The 13568-nt window shown below is 34.0% G+C and overlaps 1 protein-coding gene across 3 annotated transcripts in view; it reads left to right on the top strand.

Moving 5' to 3' along the window:
- The window catches only part of PNPLA4 (patatin like phospholipase domain containing 4), a 114124-nt gene that overhangs the window by 55121 nt on the left and 45435 nt on the right, over nt 1-13568 (top strand). Inside the window, exon 1 of one of the 3 annotated variants that reach the window (XM_031959022.1) lies at nt 12408-13019. The exons of 1 other annotated variant lie outside the window; for it this stretch is intronic. The gene's annotated coding sequence lies outside the window, so the exon portion shown is untranslated. Of the gene's footprint in view, nt 1-12407; nt 13020-13136 lie in introns of those variants that run through there. One more of the 3 variants, XM_031959024.1, reaches the window with a different exon arrangement.

Here is a 13568-nt window from a genome sequence, read left to right on the forward strand (position 1 = left end):
CTAAAAATAGACACTAAAATTTATATTTGATCTAAGGGTTTCAGGAAATTTCCCTAGGTTATCAGTATATCAGTAAAAATATCAGTAAAAATAAAACAGTAATAAGAATTTAAAATGAAATGCAAAACAGCAACATCTTATTTCAAGGACTCCATCCTCTCTGCCATCTTATGTATCATTTCTCAAACTGAAATTGTGGGAAATATTCTGTGAGCCACAAATTTTTCATCCAACTATCTGTAAACATATTTACAATCACAGTCCAAGTCTCAACCCAATATAATAATACTATTATATTAATAATATCTATAATTTTAAATTTATAAATGATACAATTAAGTATGATCATCAGTAAACTGCAAAATTCATGAAGTGATATTTTCATACTTTGTGAATTATTGCTTCTTGGGGTTTAGTTTTTTAAATTTGTTTTTGTCAAAACTCAATAATCAAAATACTTTCTACTACCCAAAATATTATTTGTTTATATGTGAGTCACAGACCTCTTAAGATTTTGGTTTATTTTTATATTAGGAAGATATATAAATGTATTTACATATAAACAGATATACCAAATGAAATTTTTTTTAAAACATAACAAAAATACCATAAAACTTACATTTTTTGTTTTTCCAAACAAAATTCCTATTTTTCATTTGTATGAGACAATTTAAAAGTGTTTGCTTTGAATTGTGGATTTTATATCTGATCTTTCAGGTGAAAAGACCCACTTGATTGTCTTCAATAAGGTTTTGCCAATCAAAAATATCAGGGAAGTTCAAAGAGAAGTGATTTATAGAATAACAAGGCTTTCTCACTTTTGACATAAAAAGTGAAATTGTTTGACTTTAATAAAAACGATTTCAGTATATGGGTATATGAATTCATATTTTTCAAACAGATGGTACAACAAAATGACTTATTAGATAGTAAAATGAAAATCCTGGGCCTTCAAAGACTATGCCAGTGGGCATTTAGTTCTGGCAGGTTCTGCCAAATTGAAAAAGCGTTGAGAATAGAATTGGCAATAGCCTACAGGTGTAATATTTGAAGACCAACCTAGTAAAATATAGAGAGGCTCATCACTCAAAAATAGTTAATAGGTGATTAATATTTTTGGTCACAGACATAAATTATAACCAGTGTGTAAGTCAAGGAAGGACTGTGATTTCTAACAATCAGTCAATCAATAAGTATAACCACAATTTGCATTTAATAAGCCAGAGAAACTTTTCCCCCATAAATAATTGCTCATATTTCTCTACAAATCAAAGTCCGCAATCTCCTGAGATTAAGTAGTATACTGACTCGCTAAACAATTTATTAAGAATAAACACAAACATAAAAATTATGATTTACAATATTTTAGAGGAAAGAATTCTGGGAAGATGACAGAATAGGTCAGAAAATATCAAGCTCTCCAAGTTTCTCTCACAAACAAGACAAAATAACACCTTAAGGAGAAGGTTGAGTGATAAAAACAAGCAAGAGGGAGCAGAACAGTGGTCCTCTGGAGACAACCAAAACATATCTAAAGAAAGCTATTAGGACAGAGGTTTGGTCCCCGCGAATTTCCCTAATCCAACAAACATCAAGTCCTGGGCCTTGCTGGGTTAGGGAGTAGTAGCCTTAGCTCCAGCCAGAGGAATTTTCATCTTCCAGACACTATAGGGAGTCAGAGTTGGGGGAAAACTGAGGGAACAGAAACGACAGCCCTGCATGAGAAGGAAGCAACACACACATGATGACTGCAGAAGCAGTGGGACAGGGAGACTAGGCTGCTGGCTGTGGACACCTGCGAGAGGGTGGAGTTCTTGGTTTCAGTTCCAATTAAGAGGAGAGAACTGAAGGAAGATCTGAAGCTAGAGGTACCATCCTCCATATCCCAGTATCCCAGTACTACAGGTGAGTATTAGAGGTGATTACAACAATTTGCTATAAATTTAAAAAAAAAAAAAAAAAAAGCAAAGGATTAAGAACCCAATCATGGAAAATTAACTATGAAAAGAGGTAGGATTAGGTTCACCTTCAGAGAATACTGAAGAAGAAAAGGCCTCTTCTACATCAAAGAGTAATAATAAATGGACACATGGCCCCCAAAAAAATTCATAGAAAAACTAAAAAAAGACTTTAAAAATCAAATGAGAAAGATTGAGGAAAAACTAAAAAGAGAAAAGAGAAAAGAAGAAAAGATAATATAAGAAAAACAAGATTTTGAAAAAAAATCAACCAAACAGAAAAGGAGATCCAAAATATTAAAGAAAAAAATGACTCCTTGAAAACTAGAATTGGGAAAGGAAAAGCCAGCAAAGTTATGAGACCAAGAAATAACACTTTGACCAATTATCCAGTGGAGAATGGCTTGAATTCTTATAAATTTGAGTGAATTCTCTACATATTTTAGAAATGAGGCCTTTATCAGAACCCTTGACTATAAAATGTTTTCCCAGTTTATTGCTTCCCTTCTACTCTTATGTGCATTAGTTTTGTTTGTACAAAAACTTTAACATAATATAACCAAAATTACATATTTTTGTGTTTAGCCACAATTCTTCTTTAGTCATAAATTCTTTCTCCCCAAATCTGAGAGGTAAAGTATCTTTTATTCTTCTAACTTGCTTATAATATCACCCTTTATGTCTAAATCATGAACCCATTTTGATCTTATCTTGATATATGGTGTTAGGTGTGGATCAATGTCTCGTTTCTGCCATACTAGTTTCCAAATTTCCCCGTTTTGTCAAATAGTGAGTTCTTATCCCAGAATCTGGGGTCTTTGGGTTTTTCAAATGCTAGATTACTTATACTCATTGGCTATTTTGTCCTGTGTACCTAACTTATTCCACTGATTGGCTACTCTATTCCTTAGCCAGTGCCAAATAGTTTTGATGACCACTGCTGCTTTATAACATAGTTTTAGATCTGACATAGCTAGGCCACCTTCATTTGCATTTTTTTCATTAATTCCCTTGAAATTCTTGACCTTTTATTCTTCCAGATGAACTTATTTTTTCTGGATCTGTAAAATAATTTCTTGGGAATTTGATTGGTATGGCACTGAACAAGTAGATTAATTTAAGTAATATTGTCATTTTTATTATATTCGCTTAGCCTACCCATGAACATATTTTTCCAATTGATTAGATCTGATTTGTATGGAAAATTTTATCTCTTTTAATTAGATGTATTTTTGCTTTTGCTAGATGTGAGATCAGGGTTGCTACCCCTGCTTTTTTCAGCTGAAGCATAAAAGATTCTACTCCATCCTTTTACTTTTACTCTAAATGTATCACTCTGCTTTAAATATGCTTCTTGTAAACAATATATTGTAGGATTCTGTCTTTTAATCCAGTCTGCTATTTGCTTCTATTTTAAGGGAGAGTTCATCCCATTCCATTCACAGATAAAATTACTAACTGTATTTCCTGCCAGCTTGTTTCCCCCATTTATACTTTTCTCTTACCTTTTCCCATTTTCCTCTTCCCCAGTATTTTGTTACTGACTCCCCTTTCCCTCAAATAACTCTCCCCTTTTTCAGCCCCTCTCCCTTTCTTATATCTTTTCCCTTCCATTTTTGTTCTCCCTTCTATTAGCTTCCCCTTTTCCTTTCCTATGGGGTGAGACAAGCTTCTCTGAGAAACTAAATGTTTCTGATATTCTCTCTTTTGAGCCAAATCTAATGAGATTAAGATTCACCCAATGCTCATTCCCCTCTCCTCCTTCTCTCAATTTCAAAAGGTCTTTTTTGCCTCCTCATGAGATGTAATTTACCCCATTTTAACTCCATTTTCTTCTTCTTCCAGTAGAATCTCCTTTCCTTGTCTAGTTTCTTTTTTTATATCATTACAAAAAAATCAAATTATACCTGCACCATCTAAGTATATTCATTACATAGATACAGATCTCAAGAGTTAAACAAATCTTCCCATAAGGGATATAAACTTTTTAATTTTTCAAAAAAATATTTTTTTCTTTCCTTTTTACCTTTTTATGCTTCTCTTGAGTTCCATATTTGAAGATCAAATTTTCTGTTCAGCTCTGGTCTTTTCATAAGAAATAAATGAAATTCACCTGTTTCATTGAATGTCCATTTTTTCTTAGGCTACTGCCTAAGAGTATTGCAGTAGATTCTCCAGTGCATAGATGCAGTAAAGTCCTGGTTCCCCACCCTAGTTCCCTGCCCCAGCTCCCTGTCCTGCTGTCTGGCTCAGCAGCCTCTTCCTTCTGCACTATTGAACAGACCTTTTCTGAAGTTCTTTGAAAGAATCTTCTTATGGAAATTTGTTGTACTCCAAATATTTGTGGGTTCTGTAAGTCACAAATCCCAAATCAGTTCAGATGCTTGATCTGGTTTTGATGTGAGGAACCCTAGGAGCTCAGATAGAGAAATACTCTCTACCATCTTGGTCCCGCCCACTAAAACAGATTTAATCAAAAGAGAAAAAATAAGGACACTACATTATTTGCCAGCCATATTAATCTATATTGTTTTAGACTATTTAAAAAAACTAGATAGTATAAGATTGGAATATTACTGTGCTATCAGAAGTGATGGGTTGGTGGATTTAGAAAAGTATGGAAAGACTTGGTCTTATGAAGGGTGGTTCTATTCACCTACAGAAAAACAGAGAAAGCAAAAGTAGTAACTTTACTATTAGATATATATGAATGTATAAGAGTTTATGATTATAGATATCTCTATATATGTACATACATACATACATATGTGTGTATCATACACACATATTTAAACTAGAATTTGGAAAGGGAAAGCCAGCAAAGTTAAAAGAAACCAAGGGTGTAGGGAGTATGTAAGAAAGACTAGCACCTTTGGAGTAAGAGAATGTGAGGTTGACAACTTCATGCACTTACTTTCCAATTTATGCATGGATCAAAAGATTATCACATGCCATTTTTCCATTCCCAAATGATCTCAAAGTCTTATAGCAACAGATGAGTGACAAAGCAGCAAGTGCTGATAGACTGAGAGATATAGTTACAACCCTGCACACAGGCAACCTTGATTGTCACTGGAAGCAACAGTGGGATTCAGCAGCCCCTTTTAAGGATCACACTGCTTCTCTCCAGGAAGAGGCTAGAAAAGGTGCCCTAAAAATTGTCTGCTTACCCAACTCTGATCCAATTACTCAGCAGGCAGGGTCCTACTCTATGATAGAGACACTAAAAATGTACAGAAGCTTCTGAAAAGCTGATTCTTCTCACTATTGGTACAAGGAATGTGTCTATACTTATAGACAAGACAAAATCTAGTAGACCTGAAAGAACAGCTCTTGTAAGAAAACTCAACTGGTATTACAGCCAAATAGCAGCAATGAGTGAAACAAGGTTGGCAAATGAAGTCCTCCTTATTGAAATAGGAACTAGATACACATTTTTTTCTGGAGTGGCCACAGTGAAAGCAAACACCTGAAGCTGGTATAGGCTTTGCAATCAAAACTAATCTAGGAAACAAGCTTCCTTGTCATCCAAAAGTAGTGAATGGCAGAATCATGACAATGCATTTCAGGAAAATGCTATGCCACCATCATCAGTGTCTATGCTCCCACCAGGACAAATACTGATGAGGTTAGAGAAAAACTGGAGAGCCTTATCATCAATGTGCCCCCCCAAAAAGGACAAGTTTATGATTCTGAGCAATTTTAATACTAGAGTAGGCTCAGACTACCAGACATGGCAGGGAGTCCAGGGAAGAATGGAATTGGAAACAGCCAGAACAATGGTCATATACTGAAAACTTGTGCATCTCATGATCTTCTCATCATCAACATTGTATTCCATTTCCCTAAGTGCAATAAAACTTTGAAGCTGTACCCTCACAGCAAACCTTAGCATTTAATAAACTATATGATTGTAAAAAGAGAAAGACAGGATGTGAAAGTGACCAAGGCAATGTGTGGTGCAGAGTGCTGGACTGATCATAGATTTATCTTTTCCAAGCTGTATATTCACATTCAACAAAAATTGTTGTCCCCAAGGCAAAAAGACTATTAGAAGAATCAGTGTTACCAGATTAGAGTGCTTCTCTGAGAGGGAAATTTGTTGCCAACTTGGAGAGCAAGTTGAGCCAACATACAATTGGCATCAATGGAGCAATAAAGGAGTGGGCAGCTTTCAGAAATTTGGTGTACAGCACTGCATTTGCTCATCTGGGTCAGAACTGATGCTGAGCAAAACAAGTAGAACCAGGAATACATTGTACACAATAATAGCAAGAATGTATAGTGATCAACTATAAAAGACTTGGTTCTTCTCAGTACTTCAACGATCCAAGGCAATCTCAATAAACTTGGATAGAAAATACCATCTGCATCCAAAAAAAGAACTATGGAGATTGAATGTAAATCAACACATGCTGTGTTCACTTTTTTGTGTGTGGAAATTTTAAGAATTAATTGTAGCATACTTGCTACAGATGGAAGGAGAGGAAGAAAAGTAAAAAGTGCACAGCACAGAACAAAAGAAAACTTATAAGGAAGCAAAGAAAAGATGGTTGGGTATGAACACAATTTATAAGCTTTCTTGAAATGGAAATGTATTATTTCATATTTTTAATTCTCTCGTCTGTTCTGCTGTGAACATGACAATTTTTTTTTTCTAGTTTGTATTTAGGTGTTAAATAAACATAATTAAAATTTAAAAAAAAATTATATGTTTTAGCTAAGAGAACTATGGTCACTCATTTCAAACTACCACTATTATTACTGCAGATGACTAATGAAATCAATTGCACAATTTAGTTTACTCAAGATATCTAGTAAAGTCTGTTCTCAAGAATTCTTTTTTTTCATTGAAAGATAAAAGCCAAAATTATTTCATCAAGAAAATCATTCCATCTTTTTTTTTGTTTTCTCAAGTTTTTTGTTTGCCTTCAAGTTATTTCTATTAATTCTTTCAGCCTCTTAAAAACTATGACAAAATTTTCACAAATAACTTAAAATTGTTACTCTTCATGTTTCCCTGTTTCTTCAAAGTTCAGCAATATTTGAAAAAGATATATTTCTTCCCATTGTCAAAAAAATTATTATATGAAAAGTTTGGGATATATCGAATTAAAATATAAAGCAAATATCTTGCAAAGCAACATCTGACATGAGAAAAATATATTTATAATATTGAAATAAAAATTAAAATATTATAATACTAATAATAAAATTATATATCAAAAATATAAAAACATTTTGTATAATTCAGTAATAAATTAAATCTACATAATAATAAATTTAGTCAGTTTATAGGGTGAATATTCCTAATTTCTATTGTGATCTATTAATCTTTCTACACATGTTCATAAATTAAGTAATATTATGAGTTCACTACCAGTGTTTCAAAATTCTATGGTTTGTCTTTTTTATTTTTATTTTTTAATTTTTTTACCCTAGCAAATTCTACAACTAAAATCACAGGCAAGAAATGTCCTTTCTCTATATTTATCCTCTATTCTCCCCTTCCCAAGTGCCCCCGCAGTCTTAGATACAAGTTTCTGTTTTCAGTATTGGCTATCTTTGGTGCAACTTTTTTCCCCAGGATTCTCTGTGCTTTCTGGGAAACAAGCTATTTTCAGCATTGTCCAGCTAGTGTTTCTGTGTTTTTCCTTTGTTTCGAGCTGATAATTTATTTCATTTTTTAGGCCTCCTTTCCCCACCATTTCTTCTTTATCTGAAAGTTGTCACATACAAATATTTGCATCTGATTAGAAAACTTCTGTTTATTTTCTATTTCAAATTCCCTAATATTCTATGAACACCAAAATCTTTCACCAAGACTCTGTCATATTGCTTTCACTCAAAATATGAAACAAGGGACTCATATCTTTTGCTTATTTCGCAACATTCCCTTATTTATTTATTTATTTATTTGGCCATCTGCTTTCTTCAAACAAAACAAATATTCTCTTCTTAGGACATAGTTGACATATTTACACACATTTACTCTAAATTTATAATAGTACTTGTTTCCTTGATTTCCTTGATGGTAATATTCTTGCATCAAATTGTGGTGTTTTAAGGATGATGATCATTCATTCTTAGTATTTTCAGACTTTGGAACAGACTTCCCTCTACAAGTTTTTATTTGTTTCTTGATTCTGATCATTTAAACTTCATACAATTCTGCATAAATTTTAAAGTGCATTCATCACTCATATTTTATTCAATATTTATAGCAGACAATTCTGATTCTTTGATTAGACTATGCTAATTGATACATACTGAACAGAATCTTGGAACTCTTAGTCTCTTCATCTTCATAAACAATGAATTTAATCTATTGATAACACTCCTTTGCTGCCTTTTGTGACCTCAATCTTGCTCCCAAGTTATGTTTCTAGTGGTTTCACTGTTTAGTTGAGGGAACCTACTTTCTGATCAACCCATTGGTAAGCTATCTTTTTTGTTTTATATATATAAGACCCCTAGTTTCTGCCTACTCCCGGATAAACTGTTACATTCTAATCCAAATATTTCCTTTAATTACCTTGCAGTCATAATTTTTTGTGAAAGCCTCTCATTTCTCAACTTCAATATGTCTTATGAACATATTTCAAGAGAAAGTCTCCTAACATAAGCATACCTGGTGTTTGAATGACACAGCATAATTCACAGAATATCTACTGAATATATTCTTCAGCTTGATCTCCCTATGAATTACATCTAAATGTTCTAAAATTTGAAAATTTTATTTTCACTATTCTTTTTTATTTTCTGTATCCAACTTAAAATTAGGAAATTAATAAATTTCTAGTTCACAAAGCACAATACTTAATAAATATATCGATTTCCATTTAAAAAATAGAGATAATATAAAACTATAACAATTGTTTAAATATATAGGGTGATAGAAAGTAAGTGATTCACCTAGGGCAGAAAACAGAGTGAACAGGATATAGGTAAATTTGGCAGAAAATAGGAAAGTTGGAAAGAAGAATAAATTTGGGGGAAAACATTAATGGATATCATTTTGTAGAACTATTAATTGCTAAGATTATATGATGATCAATTCTGATGGACTTGGCTTTTCTCAACAATGAGACGATTTAGTCCAGTTCCAATAATCTTGTGATGATGAGAACCATCTACACTTAGAGAGGCGACTGTGGGAACTGAGTGGATCACAACATAGCATTTTCACTTCTTTTGCTGTTGTTTGCTTGCATTTTATTTTCTTTCCGATTTTTTTTCTTTTTTGATCTGCCTTGTGTAGCGAGATAATTGTATAAATATGTATGTCTATGTTGGATTTACATATATTTTTGCCATGTTTAACATATATTGGATTATTTGCCTTCTAAGAGAGGAGGTGGGGGGAAGGGGAGGAAATTGGAATACAAGGTTTTGCAAGAGTCAATGGTGAAAAATTATCCTTGCATATGTTTTGAAAATAAAAAGCTTCAATTAAAAAAAATAATAAATTAGTTGCTAAATTTCAGGTATCACTCTCTGTGGCTTTATACTCAATGTATTTTCTTTTAATTTTAATTAAATAATTCTTTTAATTTTAATTAATTCTCTTAATTAATTAATTCTTTTAATTTTAATTTAATAATTTACTTTTAATCAATCTAATTCTTTTCATTTAATTCAATTATCTTATGTCTCTTATTTGCATTGGAGTCCAAACCTCTTTCTTGATTGCCTGGCTTCTTATTTCTCTAAAGTCAGGACACCTAAACATAACTGGAACCCCTCTACCTGCAGCTTTCCTGCTTCTAATTCTTTGGCCAAGGAAAGGTGAACTCAATATATATATTGAGTTCAAAATGGATGCAGACAATCCAATTTGATATAGCTCCTTGCCTTTAAGTACTTCATATACTTAATCACCGCATAGTATAAACTCTCCTGTTTGGCATTCAAAGTTCTTTTTTTGGTTGATTATCTATTACTCTATATTCTAGCCTAGTTGTACATGCTATTCCCCCATACATAATGTTGTAAGTTGACCCCATACCTTTCATAGGTTTTATCTTATAACTAGAATTCTCTCCATCCTCACAATCTCTAGCAACTTGAAGATTCAGTTGAATTGTCACCTCCTTCAAGAAATTTTTTTTCAGTTCTTCCCTTATTCTTCTAGTCCATCCTTCATCACTGTCCATTTATTTTCTATATATGTTATTTATCTGAAAGTAAACTATGTTCCTAGTACAGGGCTTCTTAATGTTTTTGGGACATTGTTCCCCTTTGGCATTCTGATGAAGCTTCTAGGCTTCTAGTTCCCTTCGTAGGATATTGTAATGTTATGAGATGAATAAAGTAAACTATATTGAATTGTAAAGGAAACTAATTATATTGAAATAGCTATCAATTTTTTTTAAATGTATAGGCCTCAGTTAAAAATCTGCTCTAATATAATCTAAATTTATTGGTGACAGAAGCTATTTCACTCTTGTACTTGTATCCTCCTTACATAGCAAACTAATACATTAATAAAGGCTTATTGGTTGATTGCTTAAATATATGCACACATGTGACATAAATGTTTGTACATGGGCATATAATTAGTGGAAGAAAATATAAATTTAATATTTATAACCATCAGTAGATTAAACTCTTCATTCTAAATAATTCATATGTATATATATATGCATATATAGGATAATGAAATCCATAAACTTATTTGATAGTTGTATAGAGTTAAAATCAATAGATGGAACAAAACTGATTATGTTTCAATGAACTTCAAAAAAATTCGAAAAAATTTTTTTACCAATAATGATTCCAGGTAAGGAAATAATTAAAGCTAGTAAACTCAAGAGATATAAATATGGAACTACTATATTCTTAATAGCACCATGGCCAAGAGAAGATTAAATGTATATACATGACAAATGGCATAATACCTAAGATCTTAAAATGAAGGCAAACTGCAAAAAGACATTAATAGCAACACACTAATAGTAGGAGATCCCTCCTCTGATATTGTCTGAATCACTTTGTTGAAATTGTTTCCTCATCTGTACAATGGGAATGATAACATTTCTTAAGTGGCCTTTCAAGCTTTTTACACACATAGTTCATGGGAGTCACTTGTATCTTATCTGGACCTAATGTAGATGGTTCAAAGTTATTCTATGATTTTTTTGTTTAATTAATGAGCTAGAAATAAAATGTGAGGGGAAAATCTGGAAAGAAGGGCTTCACACAATGATCTAAATTTGGAAAAATTTACTTGAGGATTTAGAATCTAATGGGTAAAATGTCAGAATGTCAAATGTAGGCTCATTTTAGATAATTTCTTTCATGGTTAAATTAAGGTTGCCATATGTCTGGTATTTGTCCAGACAGTCTAGAAATCAAGGTTTCCATCTGGTGTCTGGGCAAACCTGCTAAAAATCTAGGAGTGCAACAACAGCTGTTACTGCTATCACTCCCTCCAAGACTGTTTTATTTTGCCATTCCTAGATCCCAAGGCAGTTTTTAATTTGGATTGCTTAAATTTTCAATACTATTCAACAGCTTCAAATTGAGGTTATAGAATAAGTTAAAGGAAAGTTTTTTGAAAAAGAGACAGAAGGTCCAGCAATCCTGAATCAAACCCTGTAAGAAATAGAAAATTTGTTAGAGGTATAATTTAATCCCCTACTTTGACAGAAGAGAAATCCCTGGCCTTAACAGGTCAAATTGAATTTTCCAAAGGAAATGTGATTAGCAAGATTGCATTGTCAAGACTAGATCCTAATATTATTTCCACTAAACCTGGAGCTCTAGACCTATATTTCCCTATTCTCTGAGTCTTTTAGTAGTGATAATTAGGTTCCAAAGTTTCTCAGTTGAGGAAGGATGGCATTTTATTATTTCCTTTTCTACTGAGCCATTTAGACATTACCATTTGGAATCTAGAGGATAGTTATTGTCATTAGCATTTATAGATTAACTAATAGTTTAAGCATAAGACAGTAAACTTTATTGAGTAAAGCATTACGTTTTGAAGAGTGGATTTACTGTTCCATAACAGGCTCATAAGCCCTATTGAGTGCCAAGATAGGCTCTAGGACATCTCAAGGATCAACAGCAACTCATTAACAGGACTATATTTGAACTGAAAAACAAAAAATCGTGATTGGCTAAGCCTTCAAGCATACCAACAACAATCTTAAGCCTAGAGACATCAACGGAGAGGCTGAGTCACAGACAAAAAAAAGAAAAACAGAAACAAACCTACAAACAATACAAAAACACTAAATGGTAAAAAGAAAAGGGGGATGAAGATAGAGGATGAGTAAATAACGTTGTGAATTCCAGCTCCTGGAACAGTTGGGAGTTAGCAAAGCCTAGAAAACGTCACAATGTCTGTATTATTTCCTGAAATCATGGTCTCAAAATACCTAGATTTGCGTCACAATAAAGGATGTTAAAAAAAAAAAATCACAAAACTAGGTCAATTATGCTTGCAGGTACTTTTTTTTTTCCCCCGCCCTCCCTTTTCTCCTTTTTGCTTTGCTTTTTAACGTCAATATAGAGAATTAAGATATCCTAAAGCTGAGGAGTAGAAGTGGAGAGGCAAATATGTGAACACTTTAGACGATCTTGTTGGGAACAAAGAGCATCATCCCATCTCATGGGCTGCTTCTATGACTGCGACCTTGAAGAAGGTCTTGGAAGAGGCGGGGAGGAATCAATGAGCATCTGATCCCTGAAAATTAGAGTCGTGACACAAAAAGATGCTCGCGCTTCGTGCTTCCTCCCCTCCTCCCCGCTCTTGCCTATTCCGGCTGGCACAGTGGGTGGGTGGAAGAGCCGCTGCAGAAATGCAAGAAGCCCTAATTTCCATAGGATAAGAGGGGGTGAGGAGAGGAGAGGAAGCAGTGCAGACAGAGAAAGTAGTGTGAGGAAGGATGGAAAAGAGCATAAGACAGTTAAAAGTCCGAATCCTTCCTGGAATCACCAGTACCTGACACACACACAGTACACACACTAAGGTACATATATACAAGCCGGCAGGTTTGTTTTACGAGTCTACAGACTAAGAGATTAAAGGGATAACAGAGAGAGCACTGCAAGGTGAGATGTACTGAAAGTCTGGGTTATCAAACATTCACATGAATTAGAAAAAAAAAAAAATACTGTCAGTACCTGAAACACGGGTACCACATGGGGGGGTGGGGGTGGGGCGAATTTTACGCATGCGTAGCAGTGGTGCGCGCTCCAACTTTTAGGAGGGTGGCACCCGCGCCTGCGCAACGCTTCTCTTTCACTTCATCCTCTCTTATCCTCTACTTCTCCGTAACCCCCTCTCTCAGGTTAATTTCACTTTTTAAGGGTTTGTTTTCGTTTACGCATGCGTATCAGTGGTGCGCGCTCCAACTTTAAGGAGGGTGGCACCCGCGCATGCGCAAAGCTTCTCTTTCACGTCATCCTCTCTTATCCTCTACTTCTCCGTAACCCCCTCTCTCAGGTTAATTTCACTTTTTAAGGGTTTGTTTTCGTTTACGCATGCGTAGCAGTGGTGCGCGCTCCAACTTTTAGGAGGGTGGCACCCGCGCCTGCGCAAAGCTTCTCTTTCACTTCATCCTCTCTTATCCTCTACTTCTCCGTAACCCCCTCTCTCAG

Source organism: Sarcophilus harrisii, chromosome 3, assembly GCF_902635505.1.
Source record: "Sarcophilus harrisii chromosome 3, mSarHar1.11, whole genome shotgun sequence".
NCBI lineage: Eukaryota > Metazoa > Chordata > Mammalia > Dasyuromorphia > Dasyuridae > Sarcophilus > Sarcophilus harrisii.